Source organism: Otolemur garnettii, unplaced genomic scaffold (assembly GCF_000181295.1).
Source record: "Otolemur garnettii isolate 467f Iridium unplaced genomic scaffold, OtoGar3 scaffold00001, whole genome shotgun sequence".
NCBI lineage: Eukaryota > Metazoa > Chordata > Mammalia > Primates > Galagidae > Otolemur > Otolemur garnettii.
The window spans coordinates 66,406,258-66,412,526 of NW_003852396.1; positions in this window are offsets into that span (position 1 = coordinate 66,406,258).

Genomic DNA, 6,269 nt, shown 5'->3' on the forward strand with positions numbered 1-6,269 from the left:
GGTCCCAGCTACTTGGGAGGCGGAGGCAGGAGACTCGCTTGAGCCCAGGAGTTGGAGGTTGCTGTGAGCTGTAATGTCACAGGCACTCTGCCCAGGGGGACAGCTTGAGGCACTGTCTCAAAAAAAAAAAAAAAAAAAAAAAAAAACATTTACTGTTTAATAAGTGGTAGAATGACTATATGGATAGAGATATAAATAAATGATCACGGGGGATCAATAGGACATTATCCAGTACAGAGAATGTGAAGGAATAGAAAGAAACACACACACACACACACACCCCCCTCAGCCATGGGCTCTGCAAGAGGCCTTGATTTCAATCACAGCTCAGCCAAGTGACATTTCTGAGTTTCAGTTACCTCTTCTACAAAACGGGAATAAGAGTATCTAACAGAAGCAGACAAGTAATGTGTAACATACATTAACTGAGCGGTAAGAAGTCATGGGAAAATTGTTTATTCTCTTCCAATGTTTGACTTTGACTTTTACTTTATGTGAATATTTTATAGGCAGACAGTAATTGAAATAATACAAACAAAATAAATAAAGGGAAAAGGGAATTCCTAAATTGAAAGCCCATTTGTAGATTTAAGAAGTGGGTGCAAAATTTGATAAATAATGGCCGTTGTGAATGTAGGTTCTGACTTTCCATTCCGTAGCTAGCAGTGGGTATGGTATTGTGCCAGGTTACAGTCACACTTGGGAGACCTATTCCTTACAATTAGCTGCCAGAGTGGTTTGTCTGTTTGGGGGTCCTTTTTGGTTGGTGACAGTGGTGATGGGCTGTTTCTCTGTTTTGTTTTTTGCATTTCAGCCAATAGAAGGAATAGTAGGCAAGGTTTCAGGATGAAGGAAAACTGTTACAGGATGGAGAACTGCAGGAAAAAAGTGTATAAACTAAGTAGCTGTTTCTATAATGATTCCTAACTCTTGGATTCCCACCGAAAGGCCACTATGTTGGTATGCTTAACGAAGCTTGACTTCACATAGTTGAAGATATGGTAATTTCATATGTAAGTATAATTTTATATTAATATTACAGAGGAAATAAACTTGTTTTCAAGGTTATAGATTTTATTAAATAAGTATGCTATCCTATCAAATGATCTATGAAAGAGCACCTGAATCATATATTTAAATACTTAGTCCTCTACATGTTTAGTAAAATGCTACTTTGTGATACATCTGACAATTAAGATATTTGTTCTAAAATTTTGACATAGTTCACTGTAGAAATAAGTACTTTAATTTTTGCGTGTATGGCTAACAAAAGACCTGGATTCTATTTTTTAGATTTATATGATCTTACTCTAAGCCTGCTAAACAAAAAGGTCTAGGGCTAATTAAGCTAATTATAAAACATGTTCTCAAATTGATACAAATTGGAAGGCTTTACTCTTTGGCTTGCAGACTTTCCCTCATAGCCTAAGGCAGCCTTGCAAAGAGATTCCCCACATCCCTACCCTTCCAAACAAAATAATAACAGAGTAAATCAAGCCGCAAGAGCTTGAACTGTGGGTAATTTTTATCAGCCCTTTCTTCTCTTGCCTGTTTCATCCTGGCCACCCATGATAGAATTCATAGCCCTAAGCCCTAGTACCCCAAGTGGGTGTGTTACTGAAAAGAATTTAAATCTTAATTATACTTAAAAGTTAATTGTCTATAGGAAGGTTTTTCTCAAATGCTTCCTAATACATCCTAGGCTCTTGGCCTATGGGCATCATTAAATTCCTCAGCTGTCCTAGAGATTTTAGATTTTGGAGACTGATCTTACTTTTCAAAACTTCTCTGAGGAAGCTCACCCTTCAGAGAGCTACAGAGAATATATCTACACAGACCCCTACAGAGTGGCGTTTGAGATGCTACAGGACATGTCCACCGAGATGCGATGACAACCCAAGGGGCTCATGATCAGGAGGGGAAAATCCAGAGAAGTTACATGAAGATTCTACTCATTCTGGGAATTGAGCCAGAGGCTGAATTTTGTAGGCAGAAGTAGGGAAAAGGCAATTCATGAAGCAGGAAGTATGTAAGTAAAAAGTGAATGTGAAGACACCATCTTACATCTTTGAGGGCCTTATCCAAGATAAATAAGAAAACACCAACTTCTCAGATTGGGGGCAACAGGTCAGGTGTAGATGGCCTTGCTCTCAAATAAAGCAGCTGGACCACTCCTGATACTCACTATTCATCTAGGTTTTGTGAGTGAAGCCAAGGAGGTGTTCTCCCATCAGATAATTTTTTAGTAGTCAGCTACCAAGATATCTTTACTCATTTTGCTGGAAAAGGGGACATGAAACAGCTGAAGCATACTGTAGTGCAACAGTCCAAGTCACTCAGTCCCAAAAGTATGGCATAGGGGAAAGGGAGGGCTGGGTGAGAGCACTAAATCTCCTTTACAGGAAGAACAAGTAAAATCAGAGCTAGGAAATCCATACCACGTTAGGGTCCAATCATGAATACAAACACATTGATAATGGCATCTCAAAAAGTAAAGGAAAACCAACAAAAGCCTTAAAACATGAGAAAGGCTTAACATGATACACAAGGTGCAGATTCAGACTAGGAAAATGGCCCTAGAGTTGAACTTGCCACACATCCATGAATATCCTGAATGCTTCCAGATAAAGGGCAGGTCACCACCCAGTCACTATGGCTGCTTGAAAAGGTAGTTGTAGTATATAACCCTTGGCCTCTCCACCCAGACAATGGAAATGAGTCTTCATCAATGCTCAGAAGACATGCTTCCTAACTCATTCAAAGACTAAGACTCATTTGCTTCATAAAAAATGTCCACAATTATTTCTGGGAATCTCAGGCACGCCTCATATCACTTATAAAACGTCCACTCACTGTCCTCTTTGTCAAGGTGCTATGCCACAGTCTTCACTGTCAGTGAGCACCCCGAGAATGCTGGTTCAAGACACAGACATTTCTAATCCCTCTTTAAAAATAGTAAGTTGAAAGCATCACACTGACATCTGTGCTAGAAGGACCCATTCTTTCTTTAACTTTCCATCTGATTTTAACAGCTGGATTCCCAGAGAAGCATGAATCATATCCAGAGTTAATTATTCCTACACTCATTCAGATTCTTCAGTTTCTGTTCTCTCCAATTGTACAGATATTTAAAAGTGACCTTTGGCAAAACCAACTTTGTACCATCTTCTTCATCTCTCTAGATTCTTTATTCTCTTCTGAGAAGTTGTGTGTCTATGAATACACATCTATCTCTTCTAATTTCTTAATCCATGTTAAAAAAAAAAAAAGAACAACTACCCATCTTCAGTATGAAACAAGTTGCCCACAGGCATCAACACCTACCAGTTCTATGACATCCAGTCTCTAAATTTCAGTCTACTCATCATTACAGGACCTGCTGAGAACAGAACGAAGTGAACTAACCAACATTCTGAGTGCTTTCCTACAGATTACATTGTTCAAGTTTATAATTATACTTTGAAGTATATAACATTTCTTCTTCCAACTCTGTCTTAAACTTACTGCATTTAAAAAGAGACTTCTTATCTTCCTCTTTAAAGCTCTCCTTCCTTAGTGCTATTTCAGTAAATGGGATTTCAAAACTTCCATTCACTCTGATTAAAAACCTCGGAGTTCTTAATCTCTTTCTCACATTGTACTTTTCATCATCCCATAAATTATATCTACTCAAAATATATTCAGAATCGAACCAATTCTTACAACTTGTACATCTACCACCATGGCCCAAGAAATCATTACCAACCCCATGGACTATTGTAATGAGCTGTTACCGGTTTTCTCTTCTACACTCACCTCCCGTTAGTCTACTCACTACAAAGCTAGAGAGAGCTAGCACCTCTTCTCTTTCTGCCTCTAGGACCTCACTGCATAACTCTAGGACCTGCTAATCCATAGCTCTAAGTGCTCTAACTACACACACACCTTTGGGCCTCTCCACTTCTTTCCTTTACCTGAAAAGCTATTCTCCCAGATGCTCACATGCCTCCACATCTCACCTCCCAGGCTTTCCCCACAGAGTAATGCCTTCCCGGACCATCAGTTTAAAACGGCAACACACTCCCATCCCAGCACTATCTGTTCCTTCCCTACTTTGTATTTTTTTCTGCAGGTCTTACCACCATTTAACAACATATTTATTTAATTTTATTTTGTTTATTTTTTTAATTGACTATGTCCACTCAAACGTGGATCTGTCTGTGAGAGCTGGAATTTGTATTTGTGTTGTTCTCTGCCAAATCTCCAAAGCAGAGACTAGTTCCTGACTCACACTGGGGTACTAATAAACATTTGCAGAATGACTGAATTAATCAACATCTGGTAAGCAATGAATTTGAAGAATCACAGATTTTTAATTCATTTCCTCCTCTATAATTTATATAATCAGATAATATAACTTATGAGTGTTGGCCCTGTACATAACACTCTCAGTCAAGGTGATAAATGTGAAATGCCTAGGACACAGCAGACGTGAAGCAGCTGGTGATTGCTATTATTATTAAAATATTTTAATAACCCGTGGGATGTCATTTTTAGTCTTCATTTAATGGAAGAATTTCTTCTCTTATACCAAATAGTAAAGGCACATAAATTACATAAAATAATATATGTGAAAAGGTTCAGTTGAGTCTGATTTTAACGAATGGTTGTTTGAATTGTAGTTAACTATCCTTAAGAGTTTTCTTCTTCTTTAATGTACTAAATTTCTTGACTTCAAAAATAGTTCAGCATCATAGGGAATAGAAAGGATTTTATAAATTCTAAGACTTAATACACCATGTTGCTAAAAGAGCGCTTTGCCTGAGGCTTCCCTATTCAGTTTTTGAGCTGGTAGCCTAAGAGTAAGGATTTTTCAAGTCATGCTTAACAGCTCCCATGCCCTGAAGTAGGTGGCCCTTGTTAAAGAGATTTCTTTTTCAACTTCAGGAAAATCCACAAGGCCTTCCTCAGTTTTTGCTTCCTATCAAAAGCCTAGGAATTCCTAGGAGGACATTCTAACAACTTTCCATCCTGCAGATATGCTACCTGAGGAAAATAACACTTTCATTCTGGGGGTAGGGCGGACCTCTAGCTTCCATCAAAATCATTTCAGCTAGTTAGCCAACATGAAATGATGCAGCCTGACTTTCTTTGGCCAAATCAGACAAAGTCAAATCTCAGAGTTTTGCCGGCAAGGTGCTGGAGCTGACTTGCACCTGTGTGTGCCAGCCTGCAAGAGTCTTCTGCACATCTTTCCCTAGCTCTCTGTTTAGTGCCACCATGTCACATTGATGGTTTAAATGGCCATAGTGGGAGTATTTACACCACAAAAACAGGTGAATGCTACTAACTAAGAGCTAAATTTTTTCACAGATAGACGACTTTTCAGTACACCATTGGTTCTACCTTGTTATTTTCAAGTGTAAGAAATAAATATCCATTCACTCAAAAATTTGTTATTGCTGTGCCTTTTCTGTGCAAGGTACTCACTTTAGGACTTGCTCTGTGTAATAGATGCATACCATTCAGTTGAATAGAATGCTTGTTTCAAATTGTTTTACTGCCTTAAAATTTCTGCTTTATGGTTTGGTTTCTGGAACAGTAAATGTGTGCTGTGAAACATTTTGCTTTACTGCAGAGATATTTCATTGTGTTTGCAACATGAATATGGAGCTTAAGATGTAAAATGTGAGAAATCAAGCATAACGAATGCCCATGATTTTCAGCCCATTTGTTACTGGAAAAGAAAAAGTTGTGGGAGAATTGATGCACTGCTAATATTATGATCATTTCACCTAGAGGCTCAGACAGAATAGGAATCTTCACATGGACTTATTTTTCCAGCAAAAGATGCTTCAGATCCACCAGGAAACTTCAGCAATTATGTTTGACAATCTGGAATATGACAAGGACAATCAATTGCTCTAATTATGTTCTCTGAGTTGCTTACCTTTTATCTCTCAGACCTACAGTAGGTCATGTGAAGGTGGCTTAGAATAACTGCCTGATCTTTTATTGTAGTATCAAAAAAACTGCAAAATCACACTCAAGGTGATGGTAGTCTGCCACTCTTTTTCATAATATATTTCATTATTTATCAAGCTTTTGTATTTTGAGTTTAGCTTTGTAAATAAAATGAGTATTTCGTTATGAAATTCCTTACTGACATCCAACTTTCTAATCAATTTGTAGCAGTCCTTTTATTACTATCTTATTTTGTTCTACTTCAGTACAGGAAGAAGTATTCTAAAATATTAACTTTTAGATTTGTCTTTCCTTTTCTTCTTCTT